The sequence below is a fragment of the Lissotriton vulgaris genome, chromosome 3_1 (genome assembly GCF_964263255.1).
Source record: "Lissotriton vulgaris chromosome 3_1, aLisVul1.2, whole genome shotgun sequence".
Classification (NCBI taxonomy): domain Eukaryota; kingdom Metazoa; phylum Chordata; class Amphibia; order Caudata; family Salamandridae; genus Lissotriton; species Lissotriton vulgaris.
Window position 1 is genome coordinate 937,458,888 of NC_141689.1, and position 26,501 is coordinate 937,485,388.

Below are 26,501 nucleotides of genomic sequence, written 5' to 3' on the forward strand. Positions count from 1 at the left end.
AAGCACACAACTTCTGCCCAATCAAAACATGTACATCTTCCTCTCAACAGCCGTCAGGCTAGCCCATAAGCAGAGAGTAGCGTGCATTTCAGAGTGAAGAAAAGTTTCAAGTTTCTAGTAGTGAGGTGCATGGCCTGCCCTTCTTGGTATGAACCCTTTTCCAGATTTGTGTATACTAGGTAACACACCTTTTAAATCTGACACATGCATTTTCAGTACAGTGGTGCAGAAATGTGTGTGCTTTTGATGAGTTTGTCACCCTTGAGCAAAATATTGCAGATGAAAGGCCTTAGACCGAGCGAAGAAGGTGATCAAGAAACCGAGCCAAAGGCACATGGACGAATTTCGACTGCTAGAAGCATTTTATTATGAAAAACGAAAACATTGTATTGAAAAAGATACCGTGTATCAGGAAAAACAGCTGCTCAAATGCCTGACAAAAAGTGAAAAGTGGAAACAGATTATCGCGTTTTACAACTAAAATGTGCCTACTTTAGAAGAAATTAAAATATACACCTGATGAAAGAACCTACTCAGGTGATCTTTCATGAATTCTTCTTTCAATTTCCGGTGAAACACTTCACCAAATGATCAGTAGTCACGTGCACTTCCCTTCCAGATCCTGATTCAGGTTGAAATAGAAGAAAAAAAATTCTCAGTTAAAAACATTTCATTCACTAAGCATAAATTGTCCCAAGCGAGCACCACCTAGGTTTCTGGATAGAACATTGCACGCGCATTCTAGTGCAGGATAAGTGTTAGTTGTTTCTAAATCTGGACTAGGCTTGTGTTGGTGATTGATTAGATTCTAAAGTATCCGATTGCACTATCTGTTCATTTCTCAAGCCATTGGATACAAGTGATAAGTTAACACATGACAAATACAGAGGATCATATACATTGCTACGTGTTCTCCAAAAAACTTGTGTAAAAAAAGCATGGAATAAAGAACAGAATTAAAATTCAGCTGTACAGGTGAAAATAGTCAGTCGTTGGCAGGCTATGGGGGAATGGGCAGGGGTATAACATGTAACTGCTCTGGCTATGAATCTATTGATAGCAGTGTCCAGGGTGGGTAGTGGTTTTTGTGCTGCATTTTGTGCACCACCGGACATTTTGCCTCCTACAATTCACCTCCTGAGTAAGCAAAATGCAACTGGCAGAAAACAACAAGGAGTAAGGTTACGGCATTCTCCTCATAAAGAGCACAAGAAACAGGGACATGGGCACCTCCCCATTGAGAAAAAAGTGCAATGGTGAGGGAGACACCCCGCATAGAAAAAAAAGGCGCCTCCCCCATTTCCAGGGAAATATACTGACCGAGAACGCCCACATTCAACAGCTGCATGGGGTTGGTCAAAATAAAGATGATGCTGCTCTTCAAGTAAACAACAAAGCAGCACTGCGAAGGAAAAAAGATAAAAAAGGAGAGGACAAAAAGACCCAGCAGACATATCACCATGAGGTGAACACCGGCACATCGAGGGTTTGCTAGCATATGTCCTGCGGTGAAATGTCCAGGGGTGTAACCAATTAAATGCTCCTTATCGTATTTTAAGCAGAAATCCGTTCTTGTCCCACATTGTGGCACTCCTTACAAGTGCCCGGTAACTGCATCAGAATTCTAAAGCTTAATAAACACTGCAGGGATCGGTCATTTCTGAGTGCAAGACTCCCTCCTGATTACAAGTTTGAGATCTGGGAATTGAGAATAATTGGGTAAATCAATGATTCCAGTTTCCCCAACTTTCAAGCTTTGTGAATCAATGTGATTTCTTTCTATGCCATTATCTATTAATTTCATTAACTTTTGGTTGGTTTTGGCAGAGTGCAGTTTATATAAACAAAGTATTGCCTTTGCAGGCCTTTGTAGGTAATCTGTCCAGTAGCCAGTAGTGTAGATTGTGAAGCAGGTTTATTCAGTTACAAGTAAGATAGTAAGTATAGCCCCACTCATTCCAACTGAGCACTCATGCAAACCATGCACTCATGAAGATTCTATTACATCACATTCACACCAGCTGAGTAGCAAGTAACTAAGAGATAACAGGATACAACAGCACTATTTTTAGGAATGAAAATCGGAGCAGTCCAGCCGTGGTTGAGCAATGGCCAAGGATTGACTGTTTTTTTGACTGAAAGTAAGCCAAACATGTGTCAATATGTTCTTGCACCTTTTTAAAGATGTAAACTGGCAACTAGGCTGCTATTTATTTGGAAAAGGTGCCAGTTGGTTGTCAAGCTGTATTAGCGAGATGTTTACTGGGAAACAATGCTCAATATTGCTTCAGGCATCTTTCGTGTTCCTAATTTAGAGTTTCTTTATTTAAAGCACTGTCAAGTGTTGCTGGTCCTTGGGAGGCAGCATAATGCACACAGGATCTGTGCAAAGCATGTCTACATTGCACAAACAGAGCCAACTGTGGTTGGCAACACATGTACACATGTGATTTAGACTAAGTGTGTTTATTTACGTTAAAGATGCATATCACTATATGTCTCTCAAATATTGTTTGTTAACGTGATAGAAATATGACAAGTGGACATACACAAACTAACGTACGCTTGAGCAATGAGTTAAAGAAACTTGCTGAGTGGGAAGCAGTATGTATATATATATATATATATATATATATATATATATATATATATATATATATATATATATATATATATATATATATATATATATATATATATATATATATATATATATATATATATATATATATATATTATATATATACCATTAGTACAAATAGGACGGTGACCTTGTTGCACTTTACCTATTAGGGAGTAGAATATTTCTGGGCTAATTCGCAAACACATGTAAGGGTACATACTGCGAAACACCTTTGTCAGTCTGCCTCTGTTCCTTTATTGAAGTGTCTTCTTGCCTGATTCTCGCTTTATTCCTAAGGTACTAAAATGTCTATAACAAAAAAATCATGTTCTTCTTAAGGCTTCAATATCATGCCAACTTCTTATAAAGATTTTCACCATCAACATTTATTTACTAGAGTTTTTCAGCCAAGTCATGGTCAGCCTGCTAATGAAATAGGGCATTCTTTGTTCTGAGCAGCGTAGTTAGGTTGAACATGAAAGTTCATGATACTCTCTGAAATGGTTAATTATGTCTGGGATTTATTGTAGTATTTTGTAGCAGTTGTTGTGCCAGCAATGTTGCCCACCACCATTGAGCTTCTTGCCAATCCTTGCAGGACGCTTCCCTCCTGTAAGCCATAGATGTTGGGTAGTTCAATGTTACAGAGGGTTGTCAAAGCTGGATCCCCAGTGTACAGCTGGCCTACCCTTGATCTTTGGACACTTTTCAACATGAACAATTCACACACATTAGAGAAGGCACAGCCAGTACCCAGTAAAAACCAGCTCCCTGTAATTCAAACATCTGCCCCTGATCAAAACGGGCAGAGGCCGCATTTCCCACCACTGTCACACAGGAGCTACACCACCAAGATGTACAGCTGAGGTCTGATTCAACCCCCCGTTCAAGGAACATAAATCCATGTCTGACCTCATTCTCTCTCAATGGCCAGTCCAGCACACAGCCCCTTCTGGTCTCACTCAAGTCTCAGCTTTCAGACTAAAGTCTTCAGGTCTCCAAGCCATGTCCAGCCCCCATGTTCCAAGGAGTAATCTGGGGAGCTGTAATTGTCCCCTGCTATTCGGGTACAAGATGTCCAGGTGAACGCCACTCGTCAGTTCTGTGGCTGCTGTTGAATCGCAAACATGAATCCCTCATCTTTGACAAATGTATTTTGCAAAAGGGCAGTCCGAGCAGCCAGATAATTTCTTCAGGGAACCTGGACAGCTCAGCCAGTCTTGGATATTAGTTGGATTGTCTGTGTGTCAAAAGAAGCCACGTTTGAATGCTTCCATCTTTGATCTCTGTTGTTTTGACCCCTCCTTGTGAAAATTGATTTTGATGCTAAAGGTGGTCTTAGTAGCCTAAGTTTTGCCTTTTCCTATAATCAGGAAGTCATTAATCCACAAATGATTGCTGGATATTCCAGTGTTGCTGCCAGTCACAACAACACCCTCTCCTACCTTACCAATAGTTACAATTACTCAATGAACTCACAGTTGACACAGTCTAGCAACATGGTAAGAATATTAAAAAAATGGCCCTAGGCTTTCTGCACCCAAATTTGAGAGAAATTCAAAGAAAGAAAGAATGTCAATTTGGCCTGATGTGTTTTGGCAATGGCAAAGGACATTTGCCAAATGACCGCATTCCAGAGAAATCATATAGCATTCTAAGCACTGGTTGGTCCGAACTTGTCCCTTCATATCAACATGTCCTACAAATGTTTTGTAGCAACCATAGCCATTATTTTGAGAAAAACTTGGGATTTACTGAAAATTGGTCAAACTTTCTGAGTTAATTTGTGACTTTTCATAACTGATGCAATGATTGCATTCTTGAATGCAACATCAGAATCCCTTATACGTTAATTTAAGTCATCTAGACGTGATAGGTTTAAGCGATCCTGCCACACATTTTTTTTATCTTCATCTTTACAGGTGACGATAAATGTTCACCTATTCATTATTATTTTTTTCAAAGCCGTACACACAACTTTTGTTGCTTAAAAGAGCTTTATGTTGAGGAGGTGGAGAAGGTATGTGTCATTATAGTTGGATCAGAAGCATGATCTTAAGGAGGTACAAATTAGAGTTAGCCCCGGGAAGGTAGGTGTTGAATATCTGGATCAAACCAAATAATGTCTAAGTGTGGGAGTTCACAGGTGATTCCAACGTTCTGGATACACTCTGGTGGTTTCCTAAATGACTCCAATATGAAAGCTCTTGACAGAAGTTAACAGGATATCATAATGGTAAAGTTTTGGTGGAGAAACTGTGAAACCTTATTGAACGGGCCAACTGGCTTGTGGAAAACGCGAATCTTTTCTCCTGAAAGCTGGCTAATAAGAAACTCTTACCTGGCAGCATCTGGGTAAACTTCATCAGTGGAGTATTTTCAGTTCTTGCTCTATTGTCTTTATCGCTTTTGGGTATGGTACTGGAACATTGTTGCCAGAATATCTTCTAGCATATATATCTTGTCCTAATATCATTTACAAAAATATCACCCCATTGGAGAAAATAATAGAACATCTATGCCCAAATGGAATGATATTTTTCTAAACTATGTTTACGATATGCTGATATAGAACCTTTTTATAGGGTTGAGTATTGAAATTTGTTGGTCACTGTCAATGGGGAAATTAAGTGAATGGTTAAGCATTTTGAATCGCTCACCCTTTTAGAGAAAAAAATTCAAGTGTTCTGAACTACCATCAGCAAACAACAGAGCACTAAGCAGGTAAAAAAAGGCACAAAAACACTACAGAGAGACACCAGAAGGATCAGTCAAGTGCAACATGACTTTCAATGCACAGTACCACAACAGTTAACAGCAGCTTTTAGTTTGTACACATGCACCTATTGTTGTATGTTATATGACTAAAACCTGGGTTTGTTTCATTGGAAGAGTGACATTTTTGATGCAATATCGGCCAGTTGTTACAATATCGAAAGTACAGTTTAAGAGTCTGCTGTGTCTCTCGCCATCCCTCCATGCACCTCCATATCTACACTGACCTCGAGACTGCACTGTGAATTAAATCAGTACCACGCGTTGCCTACTCATTACGCACGAGGATGTTTCGAAAGATGACATACTTAGTTATAGGCATCCCCTCAAAGGGCAGGATGCTGGTCCCGTTAAGCTACTCAAATGGCTATGTTCATTGTAATCTTGTAACTTTGTGTGTTTTTGCCATCTGGCCTATATTTCTGTGGAAGAAAAATGTAAAGAAGTAGTTAACATAGTGCTTTAGATTGATATATCTCACTTCCTACTCTCCCTCCTGAACTTTAAACATGAGGACTACAAGGTTTTGCTGTCCACTACTTAAGAACGTATAGTGCAAACTGTGATATGCATTCAGAAACTGTCCAAATGGATATGTTATTGGATAGTAACAACTCCGTCATCTCATAGGTCCCTAAATATGGGAGCTATAAGAGTGGTGCCTTTGTACTAGCTATGGCATACTTAGCTACAACACATAACCAATAGTCACTGTATGATAGAATCAATCTACTTTAATTTTAGCATGATCTTTCTCAATATACTTGGCTTATGTAGAAGGAAAGGTAATGATTTTCGGTGCCAGTGAGGAAAGACATGTGAGAGTGCTGCCACCCAGGAACTGTTGCTGCCAATCCCAGGTGCATGCTCAGCTGTGAACATTTTTTACAAAGCGTGAGCTTGCTTTCCCCACAGACGAGGTATACAGTGACAGGTCACTGCTTGCCTGTGTAGCACATATTCCTTAGAAAGGCCATCTGAGAAGAATCATGTCTGATGATCAGTTGGGAATTTCAAAGGAAGACATTACCAGGACAGAAAACTCCTGCAGGCAATTGTTATTCACACAAGTGATTGGGTAGAATTCCAACCTTAAAGTGCTAAATGAGTGTCATCAAGAATTTTCATTGAATATCGAAACAAATGATAGATTTAAATGCAAATCTCTGCATCCCTACAGTACTACCTTGCACAGCCAATCAGTCAGGCAGTGCCAAGTCAATGAGCATTAGCACATGTAAATGTGTTCACAGGTGGAAACTAAATGTCCAGGAGGTGATGCCTCTTCAATTTAAAAAACATTTAGCATGAAGCTGCTGCATTCACTTAACCACCCTGTAAACTGTTATGTCTACATTTTGTAGTTGACATTGACATATGTTTTCAGCTTACATATGAACACGCAATATTGTTGATATTAATCTGAGAGAGATCACTTTTTGAGCTCCCTACATTTTTTGCATTGCCACCACTTTCCTCACTTCTTATGTTCTCATGCTGAACCACCAAACTGACAACTACAAAAAATGTGCAATGCCTCAGAGTTCCCCAGTTGTAAGTGGAAGTTTCAGTTTTGAAATGTTTTCAGATTCGGATTCAGTGAGTCCGGATTTGGGTTTTGGATCCCAAATTTAACTTATTTTGCTCACTTTGGTGAGATTTCGGTGTACACGATGATTTGTTAATTGAACCTACATAGATTATGTATCGTAATGTTGATGACTTTATACCACTTCTCATTTAGTTAGTTAGATCCAGGAAGACTAGTTGAAGAGTATGGCTTCTTTCTTTTGTGATACCGATGTGCTACTATCATAATCAAAATATTGGTTTCAGCTTTTTCTATGCCTCTGGACTTTTTGATCCCAAGGCAGTGCTTTTCTGGTACAATATTATGCTGTCTGTTGCAGACTTCATATTTTGAATAAGAAATTGGGTATTATTTTGGGGGTGACCTCTACTAATATAAAAAATACTGGGTATGGTTAGGGAAACTCTTAAGTAACAGGGAACGTTCTTAATAAAAATATTGATAAAATATATTTGAAGAAAAATGCAACATTAAAAATGCATGTACAAAATCAAAAACGATTAAAAAAAATATATATTTGGCAGCAAAATGTGAAATACTCAAAAGTTAAATAAGTCAAGAAAAATGGAAAAATAGTAAACATAATACATTAAAAAGAAGAAGAAAAAATTAATGCATCAGACAACTTACATAATGAATAATATATTTAGCCAACTAGAATAAAAAAGAATCAACATTTTATCAACAGGGAGGGATGAGGAATTAGTGTGTCTGCTTCTTTCCCCAGGGTAGTAGATGCATTTAATCAAGAAAAACTGAACACTTGTAACACTACTCGACCTTTGGTTCAGGGAGATTAGGAAACCCTCAAAAAAATCAATGTTAGTTGGAATGCAGTATATATGTTTCATCCGGCCCACATTGAGATTATGGCAGTTATCATAGGGTGTTCCTGTTTGTGTTGACTGCCAGCCTCATCCAGAGGCACCTCTAGTCTCGAGTGCAGTGTCCAGAGACAAAAAGGATTTCCCCACAAAAAAAGAAATTAAACAAACAAGTGATACACATAAGAAATATTGTTAAAAAAATGGAGAAAATGCCCAAATGCTTTTATTACCGGGCAAGTTTCCACTTATTAAAAATGGATTGTATACTATCTTTGGACCGAGTTACTAGGTCCTGTAGTATTGCATGAAAAAAGTTGTCGACATGTTTCAGCTCCTTGGGCCAGGAGGTCTGTGGAGCTTTCGTCAGGACTTACAAACACATAATTTACTCACACAACTTGTGCGGTAATCCTTTTCACATACTAGTTGCTATGGAAAATACGCTCTCCACAATCTGGAAGAAATGGGAAAATAAACATCAAATGGTTTATGCAAACTTAAATTTTAGTGTGGGGGAGGGTTTGTTCAAAATTCACAGGTAAGCTTTATGTTACACTGGATATTTATAACGGAAGGTTATTAATTAGGATGTTGCAGGATTAGCTACGAAGTGACCATAATATGATAGTACTCGAAGGCGAGTGCTAATGGTGAGGCACTAGGGATTGATTCTCATAGGTTTTCATATAAATATATATGAATGTATAGGGTTGACTAGATAGTCAAGGTCGCAAGAAATAGGCGCTTGGTAGAACGCGGTGTTCAATAGTGCTTATCTGGAGAGTGGAGTTTACTGTGCATATACAGTGACCGTTTATGTCACTGTAAAAGATTAGAATATTTTTTGGAAAGGGCAATCGTGTAGTGTGTATAGATATGACACACACGAAGGAATAACCTGAGCGGGCTTGTATTAGTGCTCTGGTGTTAGGTCAGCGAGTGTAACAGTTGTTGCGTTAGGCATGTTGTACTGACTAGAGACCCTTCGTGCCAGGAGTGGAAGTACTTGCGAATTGGTCTTTTTAAGTTATGTATGGATTTTCAAACTGCAAGGCAGCCTATTTTTTGACTACTCAGGGGGGTACAAAGTAAAGTAAACATAGTAGTATAATAAAACAAAGGTATTTCCTAAACCACGCATATTTTGGCCACTCTGTGCTGGGTCACAAGGAAATGAGCCAAGGGCATCCTTACCATAGTTACGTGAACTCAGCTCAGACACGAGGATGCCATGCACAAGGGGTTGATCCTTCCTCCAAATATGGCCAAATTAGGCAGTGTATTTTTAGTCATTTTGGCGAGCAGTCCTTCTTTACAAGACCCTTTAACATAAAGGGGCTGATTCTGATGCGGGTTGGAAAGCATTCCCACCCAGTGCCCAATTATGATGCAGTTAGGAACATGTGCTCTCATTGAAGTCAATGGGAGTCCAACCAAATCGTATCTGGAAGCATCCGGATGCATCATACTTGGCCGGTCGGACTCTCCCGATTCGAGAGGGTCGGAAACCATTCCGACCCGATTCGGTCAGGAAGCATTTCCAACCCGCATCAGAATCAGCCCCTTAGAGTTTGTAGACACAACTGGTGATATAATTTGCCCTCCCAATTTTGCCTAATAGCTAGAAATGAAGGAGAATCAAGAACATGCCATTCCACGGATCTGCCAAAAAAACAAAATAACATACGGCTGATTCTCACCGCAGGGTGGGCAGGTGTAGTGAGAGATAAGTAAGAGTCCGGGTAGGCCGCACTCTCTTCAGTTCAACTCTACTTCTGTGAACCTGAAACACAGTCCTCGATAGAAACCATCTTATCAGCTCCCTGTCGAGAGAGAAAATGTGAGCTCCACTAACAGAATCATGGTTTAAAAGAAGATAACAGTGAAAACAATTCTCTTTTCTTGCCATACCATTAACAGAACCAAAACAGCAGATCATGTTAAGAATCTATCTCGATTCTTTCTCCCTGCAACGTTTTTTCGCCGAAGACCCGGGCATTTCCTGTTAGGGTTCACTTTGCTGTATTTTGAGTGAAAAGAATATATTTATAATATGCCTTGTTGAGGCTAAACGCTTTTTTTCTGGCGAGTGCCACGGTTTAGTGCGAGTCCTTTCACTTTGCTGCATTATTTTGGACTCAAACGCATGTGTTATCCCTTCTGGTGCAATAAGAAAACATCACAATGAAGCGTCTTTGCTTTCTGCAAACACTGGACCCTAAATACATCTTAGGGGGCGAATGGAGCAATTCCATTGTTTAATTCTATCAGGTTTTAGAATGTGTGTTCCAGCGTGCCAACGCATAGAGTACATATCATGACATACAGCTATGCTAACACCTTCGTGCACTTTGAAATGGAACCGACATAAGGCAATGCTTTAACGAAAATTCATGCATAGAGAGAACTTGGAAAAAAATGAAAATATAGTGAGGAAAACAGCTCCAGTGGCCTGCATTATGCTGGACTGAGAAGCAGGCAGCAGAGCTGGTGGACATTCACTAATTGGCATGGTTAGAAGAATACTATGTGATCAATACGGCATGTTATCGTTCACAAAAGTGCCAGGAAACATGACGCATTTCATTTTTTAAAACTATTACACCGGACACTTGTTGTAAACTTTAAACCTATCTGAAGGAGCGAAGTTAATGGAGCCTGAGAAATGCAGGAATAATGAATGGACGGTATGGTGTACCTAAATGGTGTCTGTGAATATTTACACATCATATGGCATACCTATAACCACGTCCTTGTACTTTGCTTACACACTACTGAAAGCTTAATGAATACATAGTACATTATGTAGGATGCGTTTGGCATGCCTGAAGTAATTTACCAGCAATCGCTAACAAAATGTGAAATGGGGAGCTTTCAGCAGCCCCGCCCTCCCCCACACCCATAATTGCAGCAGCCCTAGACCTTGATTTTACGCCTACATTTCTCCTTTACCAATTGTTGTGCTAAGCCATCAACCAACCATGATTGTGGTGAGTACCTATCCTGGCCCTTCTGTATCTGGATAAAAACGAGGTTATGCACGAATAGTAGCTTAGCCAAAGTGGTCATTGATCAGCACCTGAAAAATAGCTTCTTGTTGAATACTTTTATTTGAAAAATATATTTAGAAACAATACATGTAGATTTATAAATTCCCTCCTCCATGAAGTCTAGGACTATGGATAGTATTTTCCTTCTGCAATGTTTTTTTGTGAGGTGGATGTGTGCCTTGAGGACTGAATGAATGAGAAAGTTTTATAAAGTGCACAGCTACTCAGAAAAGTGTCCCAACGCGAGAGGAGGGACAAAATTATATACAACCATCCAAGAAAGACCTAAATCCGAGAAGAAGAAAAAGGCAATTTTTAGTTTCCCTACGAAATGCGGCTTCAAGAGGAATCTGGTGCAGTTCATGGGGGAGCTCAATCCAACCTTTGGCAGAGAGAAAAGAGAAAGCTTTACCACCCCTCCTCACAAGCTTGATGCGGAGAATAGTCAGCAGCGAGGGGGAGGCAGGACACAGTGTTCTGGAGGGGCGGTACGGTTCGAATTTCCTAGCCAGATACCCTGGGCTGGACAGAAACACTGCCCTATGAATCAGAACCAGAGCTTTAAATAAAACATGTTTTCTAGCGGGCAGCCAATGGAGGGATTTCAGAACTGGTGAATTTGAAGAACTCCTAGGCAGTATCATGATGAGCCTAACAGCAACTTTTTGGACCCCCTGAAGACGATTCTATTATTCTATTAAAATAATTTATTACGCGCACTATCACCAGCGGTTTCTTGGCGCTCATTGACATATAGCGTTGATCAAGGGTGAGGGATTAATCATAGGCAGCTTGAAAGAGGAGGGTTTTTAGAAGTGTACGAAAACAGTCGTACGATGGACAGAGACGGAGAGAAGAAGGTAGGGCGTTCCAGGTGGAGGGAGCCAGGACGGAAAAGCTCAGACCTCCATGCTTTTTTCTTTTGAATCTTGGGACCTCAAGGAGGTTTAGTGATGCTGAGCGAAGGGCTCTGGGAGGAATGTGACGGGACAAGGCCGAAGAGATGAACCTGGGAGCTGCGTCTGATAGGGCCTTAAAGGTAGTGCATGCCAGTTTGAAGGTGCAGCGTTTGGAAACAGGGAGCCAATGCAGGCTGCGGAGGAGGGGAGTGACGTGCTGGTGTTTGGGCTGACGGAAGATCAGGCGAACAGCCTGATTCTGCACCAGCTGAAGTCGGTGGAGGTGACATGCAGGAATTCCTGCGTACAGAATGTTGGCGTAATCAAGCCTGGAGGTGATGAGCGCAATGACAACCTGGGTCAGGGCCTCTTTAGTAAGAAACCTGCTGATCTTGTGAATCCGCCTGAGGTGGAAGAAACAGGCAGAGGTAATCGCGTTGATATGTGGTCTCATTGATAGATCTTCGGAGATGATCACCCCCAGGCTTTTAACTGAGCTCACAGGAGTAGGTGCAGTCCCCAAAGATGTAGGCCAGAAGGTGGGATTCCATGGGTGAGTGGGGCCGCCCACCAAGACGAGCTCAGTCTTGGTGGGGTTCAGCTTTAGGTGGCTATGGTACATCCACTCTGCAATGGTCAGCATGGTGGCCTGAAAATTAATTCAGGAGGAAGGGAGGGAATCTATGGGGAAAATTAACTGAAGGTCGTCTGCATAATTAAAGATAGTAACCGGGGAGGAACGGAGGGAGGCTAAAAGTGGTTGGAGATACAAATTAAAAAGAAGAGGGGATAGTGCAGAGCCCTGTGGGACACCGCAGGAGAGGGAAGTGAAAGGTGCGGAAAAGGTGGAAAGGTGGACGGACTGTGAACGCTGGTGAAGGAAGGATCTGAGCCAGTCAAGGGCCACTCCTTGAATGCCGGCATTGTGGACACGGTCGATCAAGATGGTATGATCGACCGTGTCGAATGCCGCTGAGAGGTCTAATAGGACAAGGGCTTGAGAGATGTTTTTGTCAGCTCCTTTCCTAAGGGTGTCCATGACTGCTACAATGACCGCCCACAGAGCTTCAAATACTCCCAAATAAAGAGCATTAGCGTAATCCAGATGCAATGTAATCAGTGCATGGTTCACAACTCTCCTACATTCCAGGGAAATGAGGAAAATGTATTTCTTCAGTGTGTGAAGCATAGCAAAGCAATGGCCCACAACGACAGGAATCTGTGGTTGCATTGAGAGGGCATAGTCCAGCTTAATTCATAAATGTTTTACCACCGAAGATGAGGAAGGCGGGGCCAGCAGAGCAAGGAGCCAAATGTCTTCCCACTAGTTCGACATATGTGATCCATGCATAATTATTTCAGTCTTATCAGCAATACATTTTCACTTCCATGCATCCATTCAAAGACAGCATGCATTCAGGGCCCGATTCACAGAACTACCTTAAGACAATATCCTAAACTTACTACTATTTTGGTATTCACAGGTGGCACTTACTCATTTTGGGATTCACAGAAGGCACATACTCATTGATAATGAGTAAGAGCCTTCTGTGAATACCAAAATGATAGTAAGTTTAGGATTATGTCTTAAGTTACTTCTGTGAATCGGGCCCAGAGTTCTTAAAGGATAATGCAATTGAGGCAATCGGGCCATCAAAGGCAAAGAGCATCTAAGTATCATCAGCATAAGAGAAAATTTTACACCAAAAGGCTCACTAAACGTAGCCAAATGAGACATAAAAACAGTAAAATATGGTGGGACTAAGCAAAGAGCCACGGGGGACACCTTGATTGACCGCTTTAACCTCAAAAGTATAAGAAGCAAGCAAATACGATTGGCTTCTGGATTCCAGAAAAGACTTAAGCCAGTCCCAAGAAATGCCACCCTCACCCACAGCAGACAGCCTATGTAAAAGGATCAAATGTGGGAGGGTGTCAAAAGTGGTGGGCATGTCGGGGAGATTGAGATCTGCATTTGTCCCCAGGTCTAACGACTGCTTAATATAGCCGGAAATCCCCAGTACCAACAATTCCGTTCTGTGACGTGGACAAAAGCCTGATTGGCTAGGATGTACCAGCTTGCCTTGTTCCAAATAATCAGAGAGCTGGACATTGACCATTCTTTCTAACATTTTGTCAAAAGCAGGAACCAAAGATATGGGCCTATAGTTGCCAAAAGGTTAGGGTCAAGGGAGGCTTCTTAAGGAAAGAAACCACTGTAGCCAGTTTTCAAGCAGCAGGTATAACCCTGATGACAGAGGAAGATTAAAAATGGTTGAAAACATCTACTGCTGCAGGCAGCTGACCGGAGGAGCAGGCATCCAGAGGAGAACCCAATTTACACTTCAAGATATCCTCCCTAGATTTCTCGAGAGAGATAGGTCTGAACTGAGTAAGCATGCTGCTGTTTCCATTAAGTCCAGCAGGGCAAACAGGAGAGGAACACTCCTGCGAAACAGGCAACGAGCTTTGAACATCGGCAATCTTAGTGACAAAAACCATAGCCAGCCCATTACACAGATCCTGGAAAAGTACGATTGCACTTTGATACGAATTGGAGAGAGCACAGATTTAGTAATATGAAAGGTGTAACAAGAACTTTGCACAGCTGAATTGATCTTGTCCTCAAAGTACAAACATTGAGCCTGTTTGTTAGAAGCATGATGTGCTCCAAGGACCAATTTATAGTTCCATTTACTGTCAGGGGAAAAGATCCTACACCAAATTCTCTCAAGCTTTCTGCATGTTTTTCATGTGCAGCCAGAGAGGCAGAGAACCAAGGGCTGACAACCTGCCCTTTTTCTTCCTCAACTCTTGAAGAGCCGCCAACCAGGAGTTAACAGACCCAACATAATGATCAACATCGTTAGTCAAGAGAGGATGGGTATTAACATGAAATTCCAGCCACTCAGAGTCCTTCATTTTCTTCAAGGCCCAGAAGACAGTATGTCTGCTGCAGGCCTACCCTAGAGACGGTGCAATAGGAGGGGGCATCGTGATTATTCGCAAATCACACCTAGCCTGTGTCATCACCCCCCTAAACATAGCTAAGTGTGAGGCGTTTGCTTTCATACTGTCCCTCACCCCTGAATGCTCCTTCTCAGGATGCCTTATTTAAAGGCCACCAGGGACAAGTACACTGTTCCTAGAAGCCACCCCAGACATTTTGGCTAGCCTGGTAATACGGAAAAGCGCATTCACTGTACAAGGCGACTTCAACATCCACTTGGATAATCACAAAAAACCCTCAACAATGCAATGTTTAGCCGACCTAGATTCACTACAGCTTACTCAACTGGTACACCTGCCCACTCACGAAAAAGGCCACATTCTGGACCCTATCTTTTCGCACGACCCAAGACTGGAATCACTCGACCCCATTCATGTGCCATGGACAGACCACTCACTCATTCCTACCCGGTTCCTAAAACCCAATGTCACAGAGCCAAAAAATGTAAGCCCAGTCCTGGGACATAAATGGCCAAGGCAAGCCCCCGATGCTTGGATCACAGACCTGGAGTCATCAGCCCCACCAGAATCCATAGATTTAGAAGAAGCCCATAAAAACTGGCTATCTTGGATAAACAGCTCCATAGACCGGAACTTCAGTAAGCCAGGCCCAATAAAACTAAGAAACACCAATAGATCATCCTGGTTCAGTCCTGAGTTGGTCGCCCAAAAGAAAACCTGTAAAAAGCTTGAACGAAGATGAAGGGAAATGTATGATCCCGAGCTCAGAACTGCCTACAAAGAAGCCATCTAGCAATACCACAAGAAAATTAGGGAAGCCAAGCGCCCTTCTGAGAGAAAAAAATTGAGAACTCCCCCAACTCCTCAAAGGTGTTGTTTAAAATTGTAAAGTCCCTCTCTACAACTGACTCATGTGCTCTTCGTGTCCCAATGCTCAAAAGAGAGATGCAATGAGCTAGCCTCATTCTTCAAGAGTAAGGTGGAAAACATTTACAACTCACTACACCCCAACTCAAGCCCAACTGCAACATCCACCGAAGCCCCCACCACCTCCCTAGAACCTTGCAAAATCGCTGAACTGTCTCCGCCCTCTCCCCCCAACTACTCTCTATTTCCAAATTCAGTGAGGAACAGGTTGGTTCCCTGTTACTAAACATAAAATCAGGGTCACCCCTAGACCCGCTGCCCCCGCTTATTCTTGTTCAAGGGGGGGAAGTTTTCTATCCCAACTCTCCCACCTCATCTCCTTATCCCTTGAAAGTGGCATGGTACTTAAAGAGTGGAAACATGCCATTGTAAAACCCCAATTGAAAAAACCCCAACTCGACCCCGCCTCTCTGGCAAACTACCGGCCGATCTCACTGCTACCCATCTTGGGCAAGATCGTGGAGAAACATGTGAATAAGATTATCTCACAATTCCTGGAAGACCATTTAGTCATACACCAAACACAGATGGGATTTTTAGCAAAACACAGGACAGAATCGGCCCTACTTGTTGTCACAGAGAAACTAAAAAGCATCCTAGATCAGGGAAGCGCTGTGGCAATCCTGCTTCTGGGACTTAGTGCGGCCTTTGATACTGTTGACCACGCAGTACTGGTAAACAGGCTCAAGGGTATTGGAATCAAAGTCACAGCCAACAAATGGCTGGCATCCTTTCTGAACGGTAGATCTTTCCAATGCATGGAGGCCGTGATCTTCTCAGACGCCCTCTCAGCCCCATGGGGGTTCCTCAGGGATCCTCCCTGAGCCCAACCCTCTTTAATATATACCTGAGCCCCCTGGCTCATATAGTACAGCAGTTCAGCCTGTCCATCGTGTCATATGACGATAACACACACAACTAGTGGTCTCAATTTCAGAATCCATCATTTTGGACCACAGTCAACTTGCCCCTAGCCTGGAAAAAATCGGGTCTTGGATGGCCAATAGCAGTGTTAAGCTAAATGGGGATAAAACCAAGCTCATGATCCTGGACAGTAATTTTAGCCCACACTCAGTGATCCCCTAGCCAGCAAAATGGGGTGCCCCCCCAACCAAAACCTTCATAAAACTAGGAATTTGGCTGGACCAGAACCTAAGGATGGAGATCCAAGCAAAATAACTGGCGAACACCTGTGTTGGGATGCTCCAAATGATTAGAAATATATTGAGCCTGCTCCCTGAAAAATCAAGGGAGAGAGAGGTTCAAGCCTCAGTGGTGTCAAGGCTTGACTACAAGAACTCATTATATCTGGGTTCGACCAAATATGTTACAGACAGACTGCAAATATTACAAAATGTAGCAGCCCGACTGCTCCTGAAGATACCCAAATACCAGTCAGTAAGGGCCTCCCTTGGGGAGCTACACTGGCTTCCGGTCTGTGCCAGAATCAAATTCAAGTCGCTCTGTCTGGCCCAAAGAGCCATGCGCGGGAAAGGTCCTGTGCTGGTACAAGACTTTATCTCCCAGTACTCACCACATCGACATCTCAGGATCAAAGTTCCTGAGGAACACCCCAAGAATCAAGAGATCCAGATGGGGTGGAAGGTCATTCAAACACCTGGTCCCCAAGCTGTGGAACATTATGGACCCAGGACTGCAAATGATCGAGAACGAAACGACCTTTAAAAAAAGACTAAAAACATGGCTGTACCTCTAAATATCTGCTGACACTCCCCATATCTTGTCTCATACTAGCGCTGGGATGCCTAGGGTAGCCATGCGCTCTACAAATCCCTAAACCTAAACCTATCCTGATAAATGATTTTATCTGTCTTCCATTTAAAAGGAATCAGACAATGGTCAGACCAAGGAATGGGCTCGGGAGGACAAATCAACAACAGGTAACTGTCACTATTCCCCGCTATGTCCTGATGAAGACCCGCACTGACTAAACAGTAGTGCAGATCCTGGGTTGAAACGTCAACAATATCCCTTGGACCAGTCTAAAGACTCTGCAAAAAGACTTATTTATTTAGTTTGCAGTATTATTTAATATCTATTGTCTGGCCCTCCAATGTTCTCAGTATCTTTAGCCACCTTCTACATATTACGCACCATAACTGTATCACTGAGCACCACATGTCACCCTGTCACATATTATATTTCACTGTGTGTTTTGACAGCCTTAAAAAATCTATTTGGGTATCTATTTATAAATGACGCAATTTATAAAAATTACTTAATAACCCGTATGGTCTTTGTAGGTGTTACTTTGAACTAAAGCCAGCTTTTATACACCAGCACAATCTGCATCCTTCCGGGTAATTAGAGCTCGGACTGACCAAAATGACACCTCAAATCAGCCCAGACATGTAGAAATGGCCGCCAAAAAGTGAGAACACTCCCTCGCAACACGTCCCAGCCCAAGAAGATGCCATCCACCCCAGCACAACAGGCACAACAAGTGATTGCACAGGCAACAACAATAAAACACCAAATAGGAACAATATTAAAACAACGTTCCTCTAAAAATAACAGATTAAAAGATTAAAAGGGCAGAGTTAAAAAGAGCAAACCATTGATGGCATCCGCCCTGCCAGGTGACTAGAACACAGCCTGACCAAAACGTCATATCAAGTGAGCCCAGGCAACAGTGGACGCTATTTGTTAGTATGCAGTTTTTCAGTAAAATCTTTTTGTTGTTAATCAATTTTAAGTTACATTTTTCCATCAGCTACTATATGAAAGCCATTAGTATAAACTGAGGGCCCGATTTGCAAATTGCCTCCGCACTCGTGGCGGGATCTCCGCACTGCAGTTTCTCATTGCAGAGGTCGCGCCATGACTGCATATGTATACCATGTTCTTTTTAACTGTAGGTGTTTTTTTGTTCCACAGAGAGCACAATGCAAAGCCTATCTATTCCTTGGCTGTTTATAGGACGCCTAAAAATATTTCATGGTACATGAAAATGATGAATCACAGAATGACTACTTCACTCAGGAAACAAACTGTTCGGAATATGGCAAAACAATGATACAACTGTAAGGAAAAAGAAAGGCAACTGGCGGAATGATTTTAACGAGACACAGTCACTCAGTTAGCTCCAGTTTTTCCTCTGCCATTAGAGTAAAGTTTAACAAAAGTATGACTTCTGTAGACAGCCCAGGTTTGGGAAAACGATCCTGGATCTCGACGGGGCGGCGGTGGGGAAAGAGGTGGTCTGCAACGGCGGTGACGATGCCTGTGATGCCTAGCAGATTACTACGCGCCTTTCTGACCAGCTGTTCATGGTTGGGACCCTACCATGAACAGGTCAGCAGAAAGGCATGGAAACAGGCCCCAAACATGGCCTAGGGCGATTTAGCCCATGGGGTGTGTGCAGGGGGGCACATGTTTCTGCCCCCCTCTGCCTTCACTGTTGTGCATACACTGTGCACCATGCACGACATCGCGCAAAGCACACACTGCACTGATGTTCAAGCGGAATTTCCACAACTGCAGCATATCCTTCAGGCTCTTTATGAGCTGAAGCGTGCTATTGCACTGCCGACACAATACCGCCAGCCAGGCGATGTTGTCGTAATACAGCGGTCGGGAAGCCGCCAGCTTGGTGGCATTCTCCCGACTGTCATAATGACGGTCGGACCAGCAAACTCGAAATCGTCTGCTATGTTTTTATACTGTCTTGAAAGTGATAGAGCAGCTTTTTTTTCAGTTTGTTTGCTTTTTTCATATATGTGGTTGTTTATTGTTCATACTTTAAAACTGCTTCCAAATTATGAAGTCTATCATTAAGAATCCCCAGTAGAACCAAATGGCTCTTCCACCTGTAGTTTGCAACACCAGGATCCCCATATGACTGAAACTGGTGCACACCACTAATAGCAAAGCCCCCAATTCATGGAACCCTAAAATATGGCACTGTGCATTTTTGTCGAAGCCTTAACATCACAAAGCCACATAGAATATCTTGGAAGAAATATAAAGCTCAGTTTTATTCATTAGTCCAGAACAACATACCAATCTCATGAAAAAAAGCATAAATATATTTCTATATTAAAATTAAAATGAACCATATTGGATTATTTTTTCTACTTTTTCCTCACTACCAAACAACCAATAATAGCACTGACTTTCTTTTCTAACTAATGGTCTTTAGTAAAGTAGCAAGAGAAGCAAACAAACTATGGATGAAAAACTACACTTAGCTGATATTTCTGATGTTGTACTTGTCCCATCATGTGACTGAAATCATAGAGATTAGAGCCACATGATATCCTTTTCCACTGGGCATTAATTATTATCACTGTCATTCCAAATATCATGGCTTCTCTGGGTACTCTATCCCATAATGATAAGGCAGGCAACCGAAAGGTTTTGGGATAGCAATGAATGTTAGGGATTAGCTTAATGAAGGAAGAGTAAATTACAACTCAGAGGCAGAGAACAGCACTAAATCACCATCACTTATGAGTTGAAATGTGTCAGCACAAATTCAAAACCATTAGAAGAAAATAGTAAAAGAACATCCTGTCTAAAAATCGGTATTTTGGGGAGGCGGAATACCATGAGAAAAGGCAAAAGAGGAGTGAACCGGTTGCATTTCCACTGACATAAAATATGGCATAATATCAGCGCCAAGGGAGAAAAAATTAAATTAAAAAAAACAGATACGTTTTTTAAAAGTACACTTCCCTGCCACAACTGAGGCACCTGTAAAGTAAATTTATACGCAGAGAGGTAACTCATCCTTATAATTTCAATAAATTATAAATCAAAACGATTGTAACTTTTGATGCAGACAATTGTGTTCACGTGATGGAATGTCCTTATGGATGACCATATGTGGGCAAAACAGAATGAATTTTCAAGGTTTGCCTTTAAAACTGTAAAAGTAACAATCGGACAAAGGACAAAAAATTGACAGTGGCAATGCACTTTGATTAAATGAAACACAATATTTGTCAACTAAAATATATGGCCCTTGAAATGATGGAGAACTAACCTAAGTTCAATATAAGGAAAGAACTGTTACAAAAAGAAGTAATATAGATTTTTTACCATGGACAGCCTACAACCGAGAGGCCTTAATGAAAACCATTGAATAGTTGGAACTCAGTTCCTGTTTTTCTGCATCTTTTTCTTAATTTTCTTCTATATTTTGATTGTACATAATGTGCAGTCGCATATTTGTTTTGAAAGTACACATGTCAAAAACTGTCACTGCTAGAAATATGATCACACATTCTAACCAATATAGATCTAACCACAGACAAGGTCAATGAATCTAAAATTAATATTTTAGTTAGAGGATTCCTGCATTAATTATTTTATATAGATTTCAACCTTGCTAAAATAAATCTATGTATGATATATTGACTTTCATAATCCATTGCATTCCTAAGAATGTTAGAACACTAAGTGAGAATTTCACATCCCATCATGTTTTTGCCAATATGATATCTAATACATTATCAATTAGTCAAATGCAGTTGCCCAGAATCAAGCCGAAGGGGGATTTTTATTGTTTTTCTTCTCCAATATAGTACCTGTTCAAGACGTATTGACAATAGATAATGAATGAGTACATATGGCAAGAAAAACAACATAATGTATTGGCCATACAACAGTGATACATAGAGAATAAGATACACATATTCATTTTAATTACCCTAGAGTGGGAACTACTTCAATCTCAATGGTTTAATATGACACACAACAATTACATCTTTAGTGTAACAAATAAGATAGGGCGAACAACATTTATACTAAAAGAAATTGTCCATACACTTTACCATAAGGAGGTCACCGCTTTAGTGGAGCAGAGCTCCGCCCAGGCTCATGTATAACACAAACTGAGAACTCTACGAGGCCAAAACAAAGGATATTTTTAGCCAGCAAGTGATTGGGGAGGTGTGTGGTTTTTAGACTTTTACTGCATGATGGTGCAATGCTCTTTCTGGAGGTGCATCTTCCACTCATTCCTTAAGTGGAAAGGGGTTGGGTACAGCAGGATACAGCAGTGTTGTTCCAGATCCTGGTTGAAATGAGATTTTTACCACTTTTGTCTCCAATCTGGCTGTTTCCAGGCTGCTGGTGTGCAGAAAGCCACCAGATATGGTGAGCTTTTCAGCCAGCTTGACAAGGGTGCAGGTCCTGTGGTTTTAGAAGTTATACCACAAGCTCTGCAGATGGAGTGGACTAGCAAGTGGAGCCAGTAGAGTTCCATTACATTGAGGTTCATGTGACCATATTTTTTCAAGGCCAGGATGAGACGTGTTTTGCTGTGATTATGCCCTTAGGGTGGGCCAAGATGGAGTCTAAGACCCTAAGGAGCAGAGATGAGAAGCAAATCTCAGCATTCAACTTGGCACTTGTAACCTTCGGATTGGAACTCGTGTGCGCCCCACCATTTTGGGACCCCCTCCTGTTGTCGCTCTTGCCCTGGGTGCCTCTTGCCATGTTGAGATTCCATCAATGCCCACGACACAGGTCTGCAATTTTGTTGATTCTTGTCCTTTCCTTTGGTCCCTTGGATTCCATCCTGCTGACCTTCAGACATTTCTCTTACGCTGGACTGCCTTATCTCTTTTTCCCCCTCAGGTCCCCCTCTCTCCTCCCGCCAATCTCAGCCTCCAACTCTTCTTCCCCACATACCGCTCTCTTCCCCTTTTTATTGTAATTTTTTTTTATTTCTCTTTTCACTGTGTAAATCTGTGATATATAACTTGCCCAAGCCGAATTGCTGGTAATTTGATCGTGAGAAAATCTACTATTTGTATATATATGTATATAGAGATAACTCTAACTACTAGTTTATGTAGTAGACCTTTGTACTCACTACCATTCCTATGTGATTCTTAGAGTTTATCCATTTGTATCTCTTCCTTGAATGACTTTACAACTTGTACATTTGCAATTTTTTCTATTTGTATCTCTTCCCTGTGTGACTTTACAACTTGTACATTTGCATTTTTTTTCCTGTTTGTATCTTTTATGTAACTCATGTAATCCTAAGTACTTATGTATCGCAACTGGTTCTTTTGTAAAGCGCTCTGACACTTTCGGGTAATGTTTGCGCTATAGAAAATCGCAATAAATATATAAATAAATAAATTGTTTTGCTGAAGTGTCACAGAATATTTGTCAAGTGCATCACATCATGTGCTTACCGAAACTGCATGAATCGTAATAATATTTAAAGATACCTTTAGTACAAAGTCTTACTGACATATTTGTCTGCACCATTTGATGCGGCCGGCATTTGGTATAAACCCTATTTATATTATTTTTCAAGGATTTGCACATTTAATACCCACAATCCCTTTACCACAACCCATAGACAATAGGATCCAACTATACAACTCATAAATGTTTATTTGCACAAATACCAGTCCATAGCTGTTAAGGGTTGCACATTATATTTCCTTCTTCGCGTGCTTACAGTGCGTATACTACTTTTGAGATCCAGTAGGCAAGAGGCAAAAAGCAATTGCAGTGACGTCCGAGACCAGCACTTCTTGTTAGACGTCCAGTACGTGTTGACGTAGCGTCGTCTTTACGCAGGTCCTGTCCGAGTTTCAGAGGCAGGATTATTCAGCGCGCGGGGTTTGCACTGGTTTTGATGCTTTGAGAAAAGGTTGTACACTTGCCACATTAATCTGTAATCAGCGTGATAAACAACTCGCCTCTGAGACAGCCGCCGGCTTTCAGAAGGAAAATAGTTGTCTTTTTTCTTGCAATATGGCAATAGCTCAGCGGTCTCGATTTAACTATTTGACACTTTAGTACTGTAAACGAACGTTTCAGGTTACTGAAGCTGGTAAATTCCCACCGGGGTGGGCTTCAACACAGACTTTTAAATTTAAGAACTGTGTACATAACGCATCGGCCACCCTTCACTCAGCAGTCGTTTTTCCTTTTTCTTTCTGTCTCTCTCTCTTTCCCTCTTTCTGTCCATCTCACCGTTTCTTCCATCAACGGTGTTTTCATGACTTCCTTCATGCCGCTCCCTGTTTTTTGGTCTATGTCTCCTCAATAACCACTGTCGGCTTGGGTACCTTCCTTGAAAATGGAAGCCATGTCGTGTCTTGGCTTCTACTAAGATTAGCAGAACCAACTGAATTACAAAGAGTTATTGGTTTGAAAGGGACGTTCTCTACAAAAAAAGCTGCTTGGCATGCAGAGCTGTTCCTTAGTTACAGATAGGAACCACATGTTGCATTTGTAAGTAGGGGTGGGCATGGAGTCTGTGACTCGAATGACAACACACAAAAGAGAAATATTCGAATTTTTGCTCTGCTTTTTGGAGGTTTAAAAAGATAGACTTTTGCAGGGAAAAGGTCATGTTCTAGTGTTTCTTGGAAAGACAGCCCGTAATACTAGCTGAACGAGAGTGCCAGTTCCACTTGTCTGCAAGGGATGCAACGCTAACCTGCAAAGACCACTTCCTATGAGCCACAAATGTCTCCTTCAGACATAATAGACGGGGTGGTGGTGCTTGCCGTGATGCTGGCTGTAAGGCTGCTTTGTCTGGATGGTCACTGTACGCCCTCACCGTCAGCGGGCGCGGTGTTGGTCGCCTGCATAGTTATTTACATGAAAGAAATGGCTGCTAATCATTAGTGGTATATTTGTCAGTTCACTCAGCATATCCCAGGGCTTAATTAGCTTTCTTAATTTGCTTGTGAAATGAATCCTACGTCCTGGGAAAACATCAGTTGCTTGAAGAAGCAAATGATTTTCTTGGTGTTTGGTGAACAGTCTCTTTCTATTCCCATTGCATTAAGAATGGATTAAAATCTGCCTCACTGTAGATTTCAATGTCAAATACGGGAGAAATAGCCCTTAATCAGATCTACCACTGGCATGCAAGGGCAGAGGAAAACTCAGGTAGATGATACAACTGCCTGCGAATGTTCTTGTGTGAATGCCAAAATGGCAGGCTTCACCATTGTTTTAGCAGGGTGGACAGAAGGTTCTCTGCAATAAAAAGAAATCTTATCATTTATTGCAGGGGGGTCCAGAGTAGGTCCAGGGGGGGCCTGATCCATTTCAGAACTTCAAGATTTCCACATAAGAGAAATTCACATGCAATAAATCTAAATTGCCTTCATTTTCATAGCCAGCGGTTGTCCCATAAATTCTGACAGAGACCCACCTCTTGTGGTCCTACTTTGGACAACATTGATTTAAATTCGAGTTAAGTGGCCATTGGCCCATAATCCCTTCCTCTGAATACTAATAAGAGCAGCAGAGTCCTCCCTCCTGAAGAAAGTAAGTCTTGTCCAACCATCCCTGAGAATTGTTGTCCTGTTTCTAAAGCAATATCTACAACTTAGATTTTTACCCAGTCTGATGGTCGAGAGCTGAAGATAGCTGGGATTGGAAGCCCTTGGAAATGCTGGTTATTGTGGATCGTCTTCAGTTGCAGTTTCACCACTGCTTCTTCAGAAATGTGTGCCTGGCAAAAGGAGGCTTCTTTACACTTTTATGGCTCAAAGAGGGGAATTCTGCTGCTAGCCAATGAGTTCCCCACGTTCTTTATACATTGTATTGGGCAACCGACTGCTGCTGGGAGAATTGGGCCTCTTTTCAAACATCCCACTATTCCTTTACTTACACCATTATTTTAGTTTACTGTACCCTATATGCCACACTGTGTAGTCAATTATTATAATACATCAGTATTTACTTATTTTATTTATTGGTCGTAATGGAGGACTTGCAAGAAAAGGCTGTTTCGGAGCATAGAGTATTGTGTCAAAAGTAACCCCGGGCAAGGAGAGGATGGTGGAAGGGCAGGGGAAGCCAGTCTAAGCAATGAAAGTAAAAAATTAGAGTTTGCCAAATTGGAATGTCTGTTGGTTCACCAAGTGAGAGACTGAAGCGAATGGTCTTCAGTTTTTCAGAATAGTCGAAGCATGCTGTGCTCAATTTGTGAAAAAAACATTAGTGCCAGGCCTCTCATCAGCAGCCACTGCAGCTTTCACCACACATTGTCCCTGACATGCTGCCAATGATAGTAACAACGCAATTACTAACCATCACACACAAGTGTAACAATTCATAATATTCCAAGCCCCCAAAGAATAGCTGGGCGGCAGGTAATAGTCATTTTCAAAGTATATTGAATTAATAATTAACTGTTGTTGTGGTCATCTCTAAATTAGCCAGACACCTGCCACCTTGTGCCAGACAGTCACAAGCGCCAGTATTGACCATTAAGTGCCAGTGCCGAGCACCAGAAACCACCGGCTCAAGTTAAGCACTGGTCGAAGCGTCAGCTCAGCTTTCAAGGATACACAAATGGAGGTCCTCATGATGGGGACATGAGCTGTGAAGCTCCGCCCTCTGACTAGTGTAGCCCAATCCTAAAAGCATGAGATGAATGCAGCCGGAAGGTGGGTCTGAATGAAGTATTGATCTACCAGAATGAAGAGATGGATGCACCTCTTGATTAGGTGATTTAATTATTTATAAAGGTTGATGTGAAGTAAAATGGAATGCCTGGGTTTTGGTATGATTGCCTGGTGAAGTAGTAACTCGTAATTTTTCTAATCATTAGAGAGGAAGAGAGCTTGCTGGTTTGTGGTGTGTCAAAGATGGCAGTTTCAATTTTCGTGCTCGTGAGTGCCAACTTATTCACCAGTGTACTTCTTTAAGGCACAAGGAGATTGTGTTAGACGATGAACAAGTTTGCCATCAGCTGGACTTTTATCATCTTTAGTGCACAGTAATTTAAATTGTTTAATTATATCAGAAAAGGGCATTTATAGGTACTGAACAAGCATGGGTGTCAGTGAACGGTTAGGACAAGGAGTTACTTCTCAACAT

General features: G+C 41.6%; 1 protein-coding gene across 1 annotated transcript in view; it reads left to right on the forward strand.

Moving 5' to 3' along the window:
• The window catches only part of RORB (RAR related orphan receptor B), a 359,282-nt gene that overhangs the window by 85,415 nt on the left and 247,366 nt on the right, over positions 1-26,501 (forward strand). The gene's annotated exons all lie outside the window — the stretch shown is intronic.